Below are 13,978 nucleotides of genomic sequence, written 5' to 3' on the forward strand. Positions count from 1 at the left end.
GATATGCCCCCATTGTGGGACCCGCACCTATATCGAGAATGGAGCCCCGCAAGTGAAGGAGGGCTCACTGCGCATGCGCAGCCGCCCTCCATTCATTTTCTATGGGGCCGGCGAAAATCGGCCCCATAGAAATGAATGGAAGCGGGGGCCGCGCCTACGCGATACGCTCCCATTCACTTCTATGGGGAGCCGGATTGGTGGTGGCCGGAACGGAGTCCTCCAGTCACCACCTTGCGGGGCTCCGTCCTCGATATAGGTGCGGGTCCCCACCTGTAAGACAATGGGGGCATATCCTAGTGATATTCCCCCATTGTCCATGATGAGACAACCCCTTTAAGAGAGCATCTCTGTGGCTTACTCTGTAACCTTAGAACTAGTCAGCAGGAGTCACTGCGCCACCCACATGCCCCTTTACTTCTCAGCCATCTTGCTACACCCACACTGTACACCCGACCTCACTTCCTGAACCTAGCCATGTGCTGGGAAAATCCCGCCTAGTCCCCTCCCGTCTCACACAGGCCTGTCACATGACCGTGACGTCACACACCGCGTAACAACTCAATCTTAGCAGCGTCATAAAGGCGAACAGAGCGGAGGCAGAATGCTGGTAAGAAGCGGGTGACGTATGTGTCTGTATGTACGCGGGGCAGGCTGCGGTTGTCACAGGTCTAACCCTCTGTACTGTGATACATGACGGCGCGGTTTTTTATAGGACTTCATTATTATGTAGAATACTCTATAGTAGTATCAGTGTAAACATCCAGTCATGTATCTGTCACAATACACAGGCTGATGGGGTTCTGACAGCTAGGACTCCTATTTATCAGGAGGATGGGGATGGTTGTCCTCATTCCTAGGGTAAATGTGGAGAGATAGGAAGCAGACACCTCTGCTCTCATTATTGGCGGGGGTCCCAGCAGTCTGACCAGCTGGCCCCCCACTAATCTCTAGTTGAGAAGTCATGAAAGTGGATTCATAGAGAAATATCATCTGCTGTACAGCACATGATGGGAAGCGTTACAGTGTAATATATACTGCCGCCATATTGCGATCCCTAACCCGTCACTGTTCAGCTAAGCAAAACTACAACTCCCAACTGGCACTTGTAGTTTCGCAATAGCTGGAGAGCCACCGGTTATACGGAACTGTCTGCTGCCCGATGTAAGGGTCTATTGACTGACTTGGTGCCTTCACATGACTGTATGTTCAGTCCACGTCTGATCAGTGGTTTTTTTTGTGAATCGCTCGTGGAATCTTTCATTTTTATTGGGCCACACAAAAAAGTGTAGACAGAAAACGGATGTCATCATGTGCTGTCCGCGTATGTGCAGCCAAGCCAGAGGTGATAGAACATGTCCTATTCTTGTCCGTTTTATGGGGCACACTGACCACATCTGTAATTTGCAGACTGCGGACACGGTCGTGTGAATGCCCCACTTGTAACAGCTGCGGATATGTAGGATATAGAAAGCCTATCGTCACATGGAGCAGTCGTTGTGACTGGATGAGAGCAAATGGTCATTAGCGCTGTACTTTCACACCCGGCCGTGCCCGTATTTGTGGTCCGCGGATTTTAGGTGGGAGTCGGACTGCTGCGACCCCCTCTGATCCTGATGGAGCGGCAGGCCTAGCCTGCGCTCTGCCTCTCCATTTGTTCACTATGGGACTGATGGAAATAGCCACGTACAGTGCTTGACTATTTCTGGCTGTCCCATAGAGAGGGATTGGAGCTGCAGAGCTCATGCTGGTCCTGCCGCTCCATCAGGACCAGGAAATGGGACCCCCGTTCTTGTGTAGTCCTGAAAACTTGGCACAACCTCATAAAACTATAAAAACATTATAAAATCACAGATGAGTGGCTGCAGCGCAAGGTGAGCACTAGTAGTCTGCTCAAAGATGTGCGCATGCTCAGGGGTGTGCTGTCCGCATCTTTTGTGGCCCCATTCAGATGAATGGGTTCGCATACGATCCACTTTTTTTTTTTTTTCGGATCGGACACAGACCCAAAATACGGTCATGTTCATGAGGCCTAATGGAAAGATTTGCACCATGCTTTGGATCCACTCCTGGTTTTAGCTCACGCATACTGAAAATGATGAGCACTTCTGCCAAGTGAACGTGACCTGTCGGACCACAGATTACCGCCTGGAATGGTCCATCTGACTTCTGAACATTACAGGATTTTATCTACCTCTTTTCTAAGGAACCCATGGAAAGAATTCCAAATGGCAAGTAGATAATCTCTGTGAGAGTTAGGCCCCTTGCAGACGAGTGTGTCCGGATGCGTCCCGGTGCATTGCGGCAATTGCAGTCAGTTTTGACTGCGATTGCGTTCCGTTGTTCAGTTTTTATCGCGCGGGTGCGTTTTGCACGCGCGTGATAAAAAACTGAATGTGGTAACCAGACCCGAACTTCTTCACAGAAGTTCAGGTTTGGGTTAGTTGTAGTGTAGATTGTATTATTTCCCCTTATAACATGGTTATAAGGGAAAATAATAGCATTCTGAATACAGAATGCATAGTACAATAGGGCTGGAGGGGTTAAAAAAATAAATAAATAATTTAACTCACCTTAATCCACTTGTTCGCGCAGCCGGCATTTCTTCTGTCTTGTTGTGTGAGGAATAGGACCTTTGATGACGTCACTGCGCTCATCACATGGTCCATCAAATGATCTTTTACCATGGTGATGGATCATGTGACGGACCATGTGATGAACGTAGTGACGTCATCAAAGGTCCTATTCCTCACACAACAAGACAGAAGAGATGCCGGCTGCGCTAACAAGTGGATTAAGGTGAGTTAAATTATTATTATTTTTTTAACCCCTCCAGCCCTATTGTACTTTGCATTCTGTATTCAGAATGCTATTATTTTCCCTTATAACCATGTTATAAGGGAAAATAATAAGGATCCCGATCCTCACCTAGCAACCGTGCGTGAAAATCGCACCGCATCTGCACTTGCTTGTGGATGCTTGCGATTTTCACGCAACTCCATTCATTTCTTTGGGGCCTGCGTTACGTGAAAAACGCACAAAGAGGAGCATGCTGCGATTTTCACGCAACGGACAAGTGATGCGTGAAAATCACCGCTCATGTGCACAGCCCCATAGAAATGAATGGGTCCGGATTCAGTGCAGGTTCACCTCACGCATTGCACCATCGCGGAAATCTCGCCCGTGTGAAAGGGGCCTTAAAGGCTATGGACACCTTCGGGGCATTTGTTTTCCATGGCTTTCTACTCATTTTGAGCTAAAAATAACTTCTTCTTACTTTCTGCTTTGCAGTGAATCCATCAGCTTGCTGCTCTGACAGCGCAATGTGTAGCCCTTACCTCTGAACTCCTGACAGGTCATAAACACTTATAAATAGTGACATTCTCATCAAAATGCTAAGAGTATGTCTTAAAGGGAACCTGTCATCAGCTTTATACAGCCCATACTAATGGCAGAATAAAGTAGAGACAGGCGAGTTGATTTTAGCGGTTTGTCATTTATAAGTAAAAAGTAAGTAGTTGCCGTGAACCAACATCACAATCATTGCAGACTGGGCCTGGAAAAGAGTCCCGGCCACCTGAGAAGAGTCCTGGTTACTCATGAAGTCCTGCCCACCTGCTGATGACTGACCGGCTTCTACTAGTTTTCTCCCTTTCTATCTAGGAGAGAACTGCCAGTCATCAGCAGATGGGTGAGAGAGCAGGAGATTAGGAATAACCAGGACTCTTCTCAGGTAGATTTGACTCTTTTCAAGGCCTGTGCTGCAATGATTATGATGCTGGTTCTCGGCAACCACTTACTTTTAGCTGATGAGTGACACACCGCTGACATCAGCATTTCTCTCACTAATTTATGCTGCCATCAGTGAGGTCAGCATAAAGTTGATGACACGTTCCCTTTAAGGGTCCATTCACACGTCCGTGTGTGTTTTGCGGATCCGCAAAACACGGACATCGGCGATGTACGTTCCACATTTTGCGGACCGCACATCGCCGGCACTTAATAGAAAATGCCTAATCTTGTCCGCAATTGCGGACAAGAATAGGACATGTTCTATATTTATCGGGATCGGAATTGCGGACCCGGAAGTGCGGATCCACAAATCCGGATCCGGGCAGCACATCGTGCTGCCCCATAGAAATGAATGGGTCCGCAATTTTGCGGAACGAAATTGCGGACGTGTGAATGGACCCTAAGTGAGTGTTTATGAGCTGTCAGAAGTGCAGAGGTAAGGGCTACACATCGAGCTGTCAGAGCAGCAAGCTGACGGATTCACTGCAAAACGGATAAAGAAGATACACTGAGAGGGCGGCCTATAAGTCTCCTCATGCCAATTAAGGCACTGTCCCCAAGGAGAGATACTACCCCCCAAATGCCGACTTAGGCCTCTCACCCAGTTAAGCCAGTACTCTCTGTTCTGCACTGATGAGGGGCAATCACCCTGAAACAGCTGTCTGCAGATGAGGTGCTGGCTTATTTAATATCCGAGTCATGTCTGAAGGCCTATTTAAACTTTGACTTATAGGACCCTGTTAGTCAGCAGGTGAATCACTTTCTATGGAGAGGCCGAGAGCTTTTAATGTATCCTGTACTGCTCTCCAAAGGTAGGAGGCGCTAGAAGATCACCACAAGGCCCCTGTAAGTTAAAAGTATAGTAACCTGTGGCCGCCGGAACATGAGATTAGATGGACTGATTGATAGAGCGTCCATGTTTTTATGCCACATGGAAGCTGCTACGGCTCAGTTGCTGTATGCTTTCATCTCCCAGCTTGCTATCCTGTTTCATCTTGTTATACTAGGTTGTAATTGCTCTCTTTTATACTACGCACATTCACCAATCCTGGAAGTGTAACGTTCAGTATTTCATATGCTGTGATAATTAGGAGTGACACCAAAAAGCTCTAAAGAATAGTGTGAAATGCTCTTTTATTGGAAAGCATAAGCTGTTTATTTACTTGTACAATAATGAGAAAAGACTAAAGTAAAATTTCTTTCTAAAGTAAAAAAAAAATAATACCTGTAATGTGCCATAGATTTCCTAGTGAGTAAAGCATTGTAATATTCTTTATAGTTATCTTGGTATGAAACGACTGGAGACAGCTATGAGTGGTAGGCCTTGTGGTGCCCATAACTCATTCCTCCAGCATCTCCATCTACGACTATCGGGGTGAACGGTACAGTAGGTTTCAACAAGAGGGGATGGGGGTCTTGTTGTGACTGTTTGGGGAAAAGGAGGACATGCATTGACTGTTGAGGAAAATGAGACTACTAGAAGAAACGTGGACCCTGTTGTGACTACTGATGGGAAATAGAGGAGGTATTATTGTGACTGAAAGGGGGCAGGAGAGGTCCTGCAAGTAGGGTTGAGCGAACCGGTGGAAGTTCGGGTTCGGCCGAACTTCAGGTCAAAGTTTGGGTTCGGGACCCGGACCCCACTTTATTATTTTCCCTTATAACTGAAAATAATAGCATTCTTAAAACAGAATGCTAAATAAAATGTCTATTAAGAGGTTAAAAAAAATAAAATCACCTCATCCACTTGATCGCACAGCCGGTATCTTCTTTTCTTCAGGACCTGCAAAAGGACCTGCGGTGACGTCACCCCAGGTCCTGCTGAATGAAGACAGAAGGTCCTTCTATATTCATTCAGCAGGACCTGCAGTGACATCATCGTGCTCACCACGTGGTGAATGCGGTGACGTCGCCGCAGGTCCTTTTGCAGGTCCTGAAGAAAAGATGATACTGGCTGCTCGATCAAGTGGATGGGGTGAGTTTTTCTTTCTTTTTTCTTTTTCACCCCTCAATAGACATTTTATTTAGCGTTCTGTTATAACGGAAAATAATAAAATCATCCGAACACCGAACCCGAACTTCAGTGAAAAAGTTCGGGTCTGGGTACCTGAACTCACAAAGTTCGGTACAAACCCGAACTTTTCAGTTCGGGTTCGCTCAACTCTACCTGCAAGCACTGCTGGGGAAGAAAAGGCAATGCTGTCTTCACTTGTGAGACATGGAAGGCACCACTATGACTGCTGGAAGAAAGGTGATGGTGGAGGGAATGGGGGAGGTGAAGGCACTGTTCTTACTATGCAGGGAGGGAAGGTGGGTCACTTCTGTGGATGCTGAAGGAAGATAGGGACACAGCTTTAACCGATGGTGTAAGAAGAGTGCTGGAAGAAAGACTACTGGGGTAAAAGAAGTTTACTGCTATGACTGCAAGGGGCGGGGGTGTGCTACCTGAGCGATCAGGTCTGTGGGAGAAAGGCAGAGAAAGCGAGTTCCACACATCGGACTCAAAGCGTGAGCATGAGACGGCTCCCGTCCTGACCTCCCAGCACTGACACTGACAGGGGTTGCATAGCATTATATCGATTTATGATGCTATGTAACCCTTGAAGGTCTGGAATGTATTGGATAAACTGACATAATGCTGTCAGTGTTATCCAATACATTCCAGAACTGTAAGGGTTACTTAGCATCTTAAATTAATATAATGCAGTGCAACCCCCATCAGTGCTGGGAGGTCAGGACGGAAGCTGCTGCGAGTCTGATGCGTGGAACTCGCTCGTCTGAAAGGGGCCAAAGGAGCACTACAAGCTATATAGGCAAGTCACTGCCTCTGAATTCTGGTGTAGTTTGTGCCAAAATTTGGCACCTCTAATTTTAGACATATTTATGAATTTATGAGATTTAAAAATGACAATACATAAGGTTGCTGAAAATGATTCTCTATGACATGAATGTGCAGAAATCTTCATCGGGGTGAAAAACTTTCTTGCTCAAAAACTAAGGCAAGAGGAAACCCACTCATTGCACAAGTAAAAGCAAAACTCATCTAGTGTGATTAGGGTTGCACCTAGTATCGAATTATCATTGCCCAATCGATACTTTTGTACCGGTATCGATTTGATACCGGGATTTGCCTTTTACCAATACTAGGCTGCGCTACTGCATAGCCTAGTATCAGAGAACATGGAGCACGCTGCTCTCTGCGCGTGTCATGTTCTCCTCAGCAGCACAGTGGAGAAGGAGGGAGTCTCTCCCTCCCCACTGTGCCGCTGCTGCCACCAATGACAATTGAGAGGGGAAGAGGAGGAGAGGGGATGTGGCAACTGCGCCACCAATGAACATAACTAAACCATTAATACAAATACAGGAGGCGGGTGGCGGCAGCAGAATCACATAGCTGGAACCCGCCTCCTGTATTTGTATTAAACATTATTTATCTTCATTGGTGCCCCCCCCCCCCCCCCAGTATTAAAAACATTGGAGGCGCACTGCACCCCCCCAGTATTAAATCATTGGTGGCAGTGGCAGTTCCGATCGGAGCCCCAGCAGTGTAATCCTGGGGCTCCGATCGGTTACGATGGCAGCCAGGACGCTACTGAAACCCTGGCTGCCATGGTAAGCTCCCTGCTGCTGTGTACACAAAGTCCAGGGCAGCAGGGAGAGTGTGAGGTCCTATTCACCCTAATAGAGCTCTACGTCCCCCATTGACTTTCAATGTAAAGTCTGGACGGATCCGCTCAGGCTACTTTCACACTTAGAAATTTTTCTAAGTTATAATGCAGACGGATCCGTTCTGAACGGATGCAAACGTCTGCATTATAGGAGCGGATCCGTCTGATGAAACATCAGACGGACCCGCTCCGAACGCTAGTGTGAAAGTAGCCTTACATATCACCACGTCCAAACTATTAAAATATAAAATAATATCTCATTCAAAGGTAAAACAAAATTAGAGCAGCTCTCACCTGCCTGGAGACTCCAACCATAAGGACACGGACCGCTCTCTCACCCGGACTGGGAGCAATATGTAGACAAGTAAAGAGGGGTTGTCCAGCCTTTTCTTGTGAAGCTCCAAAAACACTTTATTTGATATCCAATGATAAAAACATCCAGGTACAGGTTACATCAGTCTACGCGTTTCGGGCTGAGAACAATTTTAGCCCTTAGGGTACTTTCACACTAGCGTTTTTCTTTTCCGGCGCTGAGTTCCGTCCTAGGGGCTCAAATCCGGAAAAGAACTGATCAGTTTTATCCTAATGCATTCTGAATGGAGAGTAATCCGTTCAGGATGCATCAGGATGTCTTCAGTTCAGTCTTTTTAGAAAACCGTAGCATGTTGTATTTTTACCTCCGGCCAAAAATCCTAAACACTCTGACTGAACGCCGGATCCGGTCTTTTTCCCATTGACTTACATTAATGCCGGATCCGGCGCCGTGTGTTCAGTCAAACCGGATCCGGCTTTTGCATGTTAAACCCGAAAAATGTGGAAAAAAAAGTTAAAGTCCATAAATGGCGGATCCGTTTTTTCCAATGCATTTTTTCATTGTGATCAAAATCCTGATCAGGATTCAAATGTAATCCGTTTTCACACGTTTTTCTGGATCTGGCGGGCAGTTCCGGTGTCGGAATTGAACGCCGGATTTAAACAACGCTAGTGTGAAAGTAGCCTCATGACCCTGGGTCATGAGTAAGGGCTAAAATTGTTCTCAGCCTAAAATGCGTAGACTGATGTAACCTGTACCTGGATGTTTTTATCATTGGATATCAAATAAAGTGTTTTTGGAGCTTCACAAGAAAAGGCTGGACAACCCCTCTTTACTTGTCCAAATAATATCTCCTATGCGGTGAATGCCGTAACAGGAAAAAAAAAAAACTGTGCGATTCGCCATTTTTTTTGGTCATCTTGTCCCCCCAAAAAATAGGATAGGACTGTTCGATTATCGGCCGGACGTTCCATAAAATGCGGAATGCACACGGCTTTTTTTTTTTTTTCCTGTGGTATCGAATATCGCAATACATTTTTATAATATTAAAATCGAATCAAAATTTTGGTATCGTGACAACCCTAAGGCCTCTTGCACACGACCGTATGGCTTTTTCAGTATTTTGCGGTCCACAAAAAACGGATCCGCAAAAAATAGCTGGCCCCTGATAGAAGAGTACTATCTTTGTCCGTTATGCGGACAATAATAGGACATGTTCTATCTTTGAATGGAAATACGGAAACGGAAGGCATACGGAGTACCTTCCGTTTTTTTTTTTTTGTGGATCCATTGAAATGAATGGTTCCATATACAGTCTGTATACGGAACGCAAAAAATGGAACGGAAACGAAAAAAAAAACCGTTTGTCTGCAAGAGGCCTAAGTGTGATAATGAAATGGCGGTATTATAGTGCCGGCTTGTCCCACTATATTATACTGTAAAACATGAAAGGATCACTGTGTAATGGGAAATGTGCTTGACATAATTATAATAATGTTAAGAACGTAATGCAATTTCAGCTGCGAGTCTTGACCAGTGGACTTCCCCCACCTTATCTCTGCTGATTGGCAACTCTCTGCCTATGCAAAGTATAGGAGGAAAGCTGTCCGTGCTCTACAGGGGAGGCTGCCGACCATGAAGATCTGGTCTCAGCTATGAATATGTGCTGCCACTGATAGAGTGTGACTTGATAAAAACTGCTGAACAAAAATAAAAGTATTCCCCCAGTGCTGTAATCAGGATTTCAGATAGGGTAATGTAAACTTGGGGGCACTGCGTGATCATAGTCTTCAGACCTCTTAGCAAAGGTATTCAGAACCTTTGCTATGACACTTCAAATTTAGCTCTTGAGGCCTCTCATTTCTCTGGATCATCTTTGAGATGTTTCTACACCTTGATTAGAGTCCACCTAGGGGTGGGCCATATGGCCTAAAATCTATATTGCGATATAATTTTAAGCATGTGCGATATATATCGCGATATATTGTTTTCTATATTGGGGGGGGGGGGTGTTTAAACTTTTTTTTTTTTTTACTTTTTATTTAATAACTATTAGCCTCCTTAAGGGCTAGAACCCTTGTCATATTCACCATAATAGAGCTCTATTAGGGTGAATAGGACTTTACACTCTCCCTGCTGCCCTGTGCACACAACAGCAGGGAGCTGACCATGGCAGCCAGCCTCTCATGTGCCCCCCAGCCTCTGATCCCCCCAGCCTCTGATCAGCCCCCCAGCCCCTGATCCGCCCCCCAGCCTCTCATGTGCCCCCCAGCCTCTCCCTCTTATCAGCCCCCTCTGGTAACTCCCCCCCCCCCCCCCTCCCTCCCCAGTATTAATCATTGGTGGCAGTGGCCACAGGGTCCCCCTCATCATTGGTGGCAGTGGGCAGTTCCGATCGGAGTCCCAGCAGTGTAATGCTGGGGCTCCGATCTGTTACCATGGCAGCCAGGACGCTACTGAAGTACTGGCTGCCATGGTATGTTAGTGAGCAGCATTATACTCACGTGCGCCGTGGCAGCCGGGCGCTCCTTCTTCTCATAGGTTTGTGCGGCGCATTGCTAATGCTATAAGCATTAGCAATGCGCCGCACAGACAGAAGAAGGAGCGACTGCCGGCCACGGCGCACGTGAGTATAATGCTGCTCACTAACATACCATGGCAGCCAGTACTTCAGTAGCGTCCTGGCTGCCATGGTAACCGATCAGAGCCCCAGCATTACACTGCTGGGACTCCGATCGGAACTGCCCACTGCCACCAATGCAGAGACTGAAGAACATTCCCGACACCCGACCTCTGACAGGACGCTGTGATCCGCGCGATTAACCCCTCGTGGTTAATTGCGGCGGATCGCAGCGTGCAGTCATAGGGGCCGGGATATGGCCGGCACATGAACGCTACATTGGTATTCAGGCATTCATTGGTGGCGCAGTGGTAACAGTCCCTCCCCTCCTCCTCTGTTCTTATTGGTGGCCAGCGGCAGCCGCGCACAGTGGGGAGGGAGGGACTCCCTCCTTCTCCACTGTGCCGGCTCAGGAGAACATGGTGCGCGCAGAGAACGCGATCATTCACTACCGCTCCGTGGTCATATCGCGGTCCGGCGATATGCACAAAATCCATATCGTGGCAGAAATTTATATCGCCTATATCGCCCACCCCTAAGTCCACCTATGGTAAATTCAGTTGATTGGACGTGATTTGGAAAGACATAACCCTGTCTATAGTAGGTCTCAGAGCTGACAATGCATATCAGAGGAAAACCCAAGCCATAATGAGAAAATAACTGCCTGTAGAGATCAGAGACAGGATTGTGTGGAGACACAGATCTGGAGAAAGGTACAAAAAAAAAAAATTCTGCTGCACTGAAAGTTCTCAAGAGCACAGTGGCCTCCATAATTCTTAAAGAGGACCTTTCATCGGTCCAAACATTGTAAGATAATTATCAGGCTGTGTAGAGCGACCTGCTCCTGCTAGATTGCGCTGGGATTAAACCGCTCCCTGACTGTTTATATATGTGCTATCTGCACGGGGTATGTGCAGATAGGACGTATATATCCAGTGGGCAGTCGCGAAGGGGTTAAAGAAAACGTTTCCAAGGTCAGCTGCATTCTGGAACTGTTATCCCATCAAAAACTGCACTGTTATCCCATCAAAAACTGCACCCGGCCAAAAAACATATATTTAGTACTACCTAAGGCAGCAGTACCTTATCATTTGTAAGTGACTGGTATATTGATATTCTGCAGACACCGTGCCACTTTGCGGCTGATTAATTCAGGCAATCACAGTGGTTTACACAAGCCTGTGCATCTGTTACATACGTCACCCAGTTCTGATGGGCACTATATTTGGCTTTTATGAGGGCACCTTGTTTCCCTTATACAAAGTGGATCCTGTCCATTGAATATTAGACATACATTATGTCATGTGACAATATAAAAGCAACAGTAGAAATCTAGTCCCTTTAAATGCCCAAGTCATTTGTCACCTCTCAGAGTTTATCAGCAGTTCTGACCATGCTACTGTTGACATCAGTAGGCAAGCATACTTTTTGTGAAGCTTTTCTCATCAGGAGTAGTGAGAATATGAAGTTTTATTTTGCTCCTGCAAATGCCTGTGAAGTGCTCTCTGCCCTGATCTGCATTAGGCTACCTGCACATGGGTGTGGGCTGTCTTGCAGAAATACTACCACGAATTTCCATGTGTTTCTGTACCAAAAACCACATGAGTGCGGATGGTGCAGATTTGATACAGTTTGCCGCAGATCTCACCCTTGCACTAAAAACAGGTGACATCCGCACAAAGAATTGACATGTTGTGAATTCCAAAATCCGCACGGCAGGTCAGTTTCCGCAAGGAATGGAAAAGCAAAGTGTACTTAAGATTTGTGAAATGTCATACACTTTTTCTTCTGCACAGAAAAAACGTGCAAAATCTGCAGCATGTGCCCCCCCCCCCGACAGTGGTAGCTGCTATACAACTGTCACTCAAAGCAGAGGGGAGGGCTGTGAAGCAGCTCAATGAATAGAGCACTTACCAGTGAAACCTCCTCCCCCGGGCACATGAGAGAGCAGAATAAACCTTCATATTCACACTACTCCTGAATGGGAAAGCTTCACAAAAAGTATGTTTATAATGCTTTCCCCAGTCCCTTACCTAGTGCTGTCAGCAGTTTAGCATGTCAAAACTGCTGACAGACTCCCTTTAACAAGGTTCATTCTATTGTGAAGGTAACCTAATCTGACATGTATTTCACATGTTGTCCATTAGGCATTTATTCTGATTACTGTGGACCAGTGTGTGCATGTAAGTAAGGTTACTTTATGGTACTTACTAATGTAGCCTTTTGTTCATAATCTGGGCCATTTGCTATATTTGTCCCCTTGTTGGGCCAATCTTCTGTGTTGTCCACACAGAGGTCCTGTCCATAAGATGGCTGCTGATGGAGGGTCATGTGACCAGGCACATCAGTCTCCTCCATTCACACTGCACCTACACTAAACTCCAGGTAGCAGGTGCAGTGAATCTGAATCGAGGAGTTATTTGCTTGGTCACATGACCCTCCTTCAGCAGCCATTTTATGGACAGAACCTCTGTGTGGACAGCACAAAAGACTTAGCAAACATGGGGGGGGGGGGGGATACCTTATTGAATATAGAAAATGGTGCAGAATATCAACAAAGGCTATATTATTAAATGTCATATAGTCATCCTATGTACACACTGGTCAATAGTACCACAAAGTGGACAAGCCCTTTAAGGCCTCTTTCACACGAGTGATACGGATTGTGTCAGGATTTGCTCAGGGAAAAACTGATGGTTTTGCAAGTTCAATAATCTTTTCTGCGTTTCCATTTAGTGTGTGCGGCACCCCACCACCCCCACCCCCACACAAATCGTCTGCTTTTTTTCACACTCGTTAAAGGGTTTCTATCACTTGGTATGACATAATTAGCTCTCAGACTCTAGCGATCTGCTAGTGTCTGCTCTGGCCAACCATCCTACTATAATCACTTGTGGGGCAGCGGTTTTGCTAAAAAACTAACTTTTATAAATATGCTAATGAGCCTCTAGGTGCTATGTGGGTGTCATTAGCACCTAGAGGCTCCGTCTACCTTCATACACAGCCGCCGCCCAGCGCGTCCCTCCAGCCCGCCCATGTCCTCCTCCGTGTGACGCAGCGGACGAGTTCTCGCGCATGCGCCGTGCGCGGCTGTATTCGGCGCATTTGAGATCTCAGCTCGGAGCGGTCAGACATTCAATGCGCATGCGCCGAATACAGCCGCGCACGGCGCATGCACGAGAACTCGTCCGCTGCGTCACACGGAGGAGGACATGGGCGGGCTGGAGGGACGCGTTGGGCGGTGGCTGTGTATGAAGGTAGACGGAGCCTCTAGGTGCTAATGACGCCCACATAGCACCTAGAGGCTCATTAGCATATTTATAAAAGTTAGTTTTTTAGCAAAACCGCTGCCCCACAAGTGATTATAGTAGGATGGTTGGCCAGAGCAGACACTAGCAGATCGCTAGAGTCTGAGAGCTAATTATGTCATACCAAGTGATAGAAACCCTTTAAAGGGAACCTGTCACCTCCAACAAACATCCCAAGCCGGCAGCAGTACCTGAGAGTAGCCAGCAGCATGTTTGTAACAATCATTTTCTTCCTGCAGGCAGATGAAGCAAAAGCTGTAAAAACGATCTTTAATCCCCT

General features: G+C 46.6%; 1 protein-coding gene across 3 annotated transcripts in view; it reads left to right on the plus strand.

The window, feature by feature from the left end:
• The first annotated feature begins 533 nt into the window (after positions 1-533).
• The window catches only part of CUL1 (cullin 1), a 91,206-nt gene continuing 77,761 nt past the window's right edge, over positions 534-13,978 (plus strand). For 2 of the 3 annotated variants that reach the window (XM_040434366.1, XM_040434370.1), the window contains exon 1: positions 534-607. The gene's annotated coding sequence lies outside the window, so the exon portion shown is untranslated. Of the gene's footprint in view, positions 608-5,068; positions 5,172-13,978 lie in introns of all 3 variants that reach the window. The other variant, XM_040434369.1, reaches the window with a different exon arrangement.

Source organism: Bufo bufo, chromosome 5 (genome assembly GCF_905171765.1).
Source record: "Bufo bufo chromosome 5, aBufBuf1.1, whole genome shotgun sequence".
Classification (NCBI taxonomy): domain Eukaryota; kingdom Metazoa; phylum Chordata; class Amphibia; order Anura; family Bufonidae; genus Bufo; species Bufo bufo.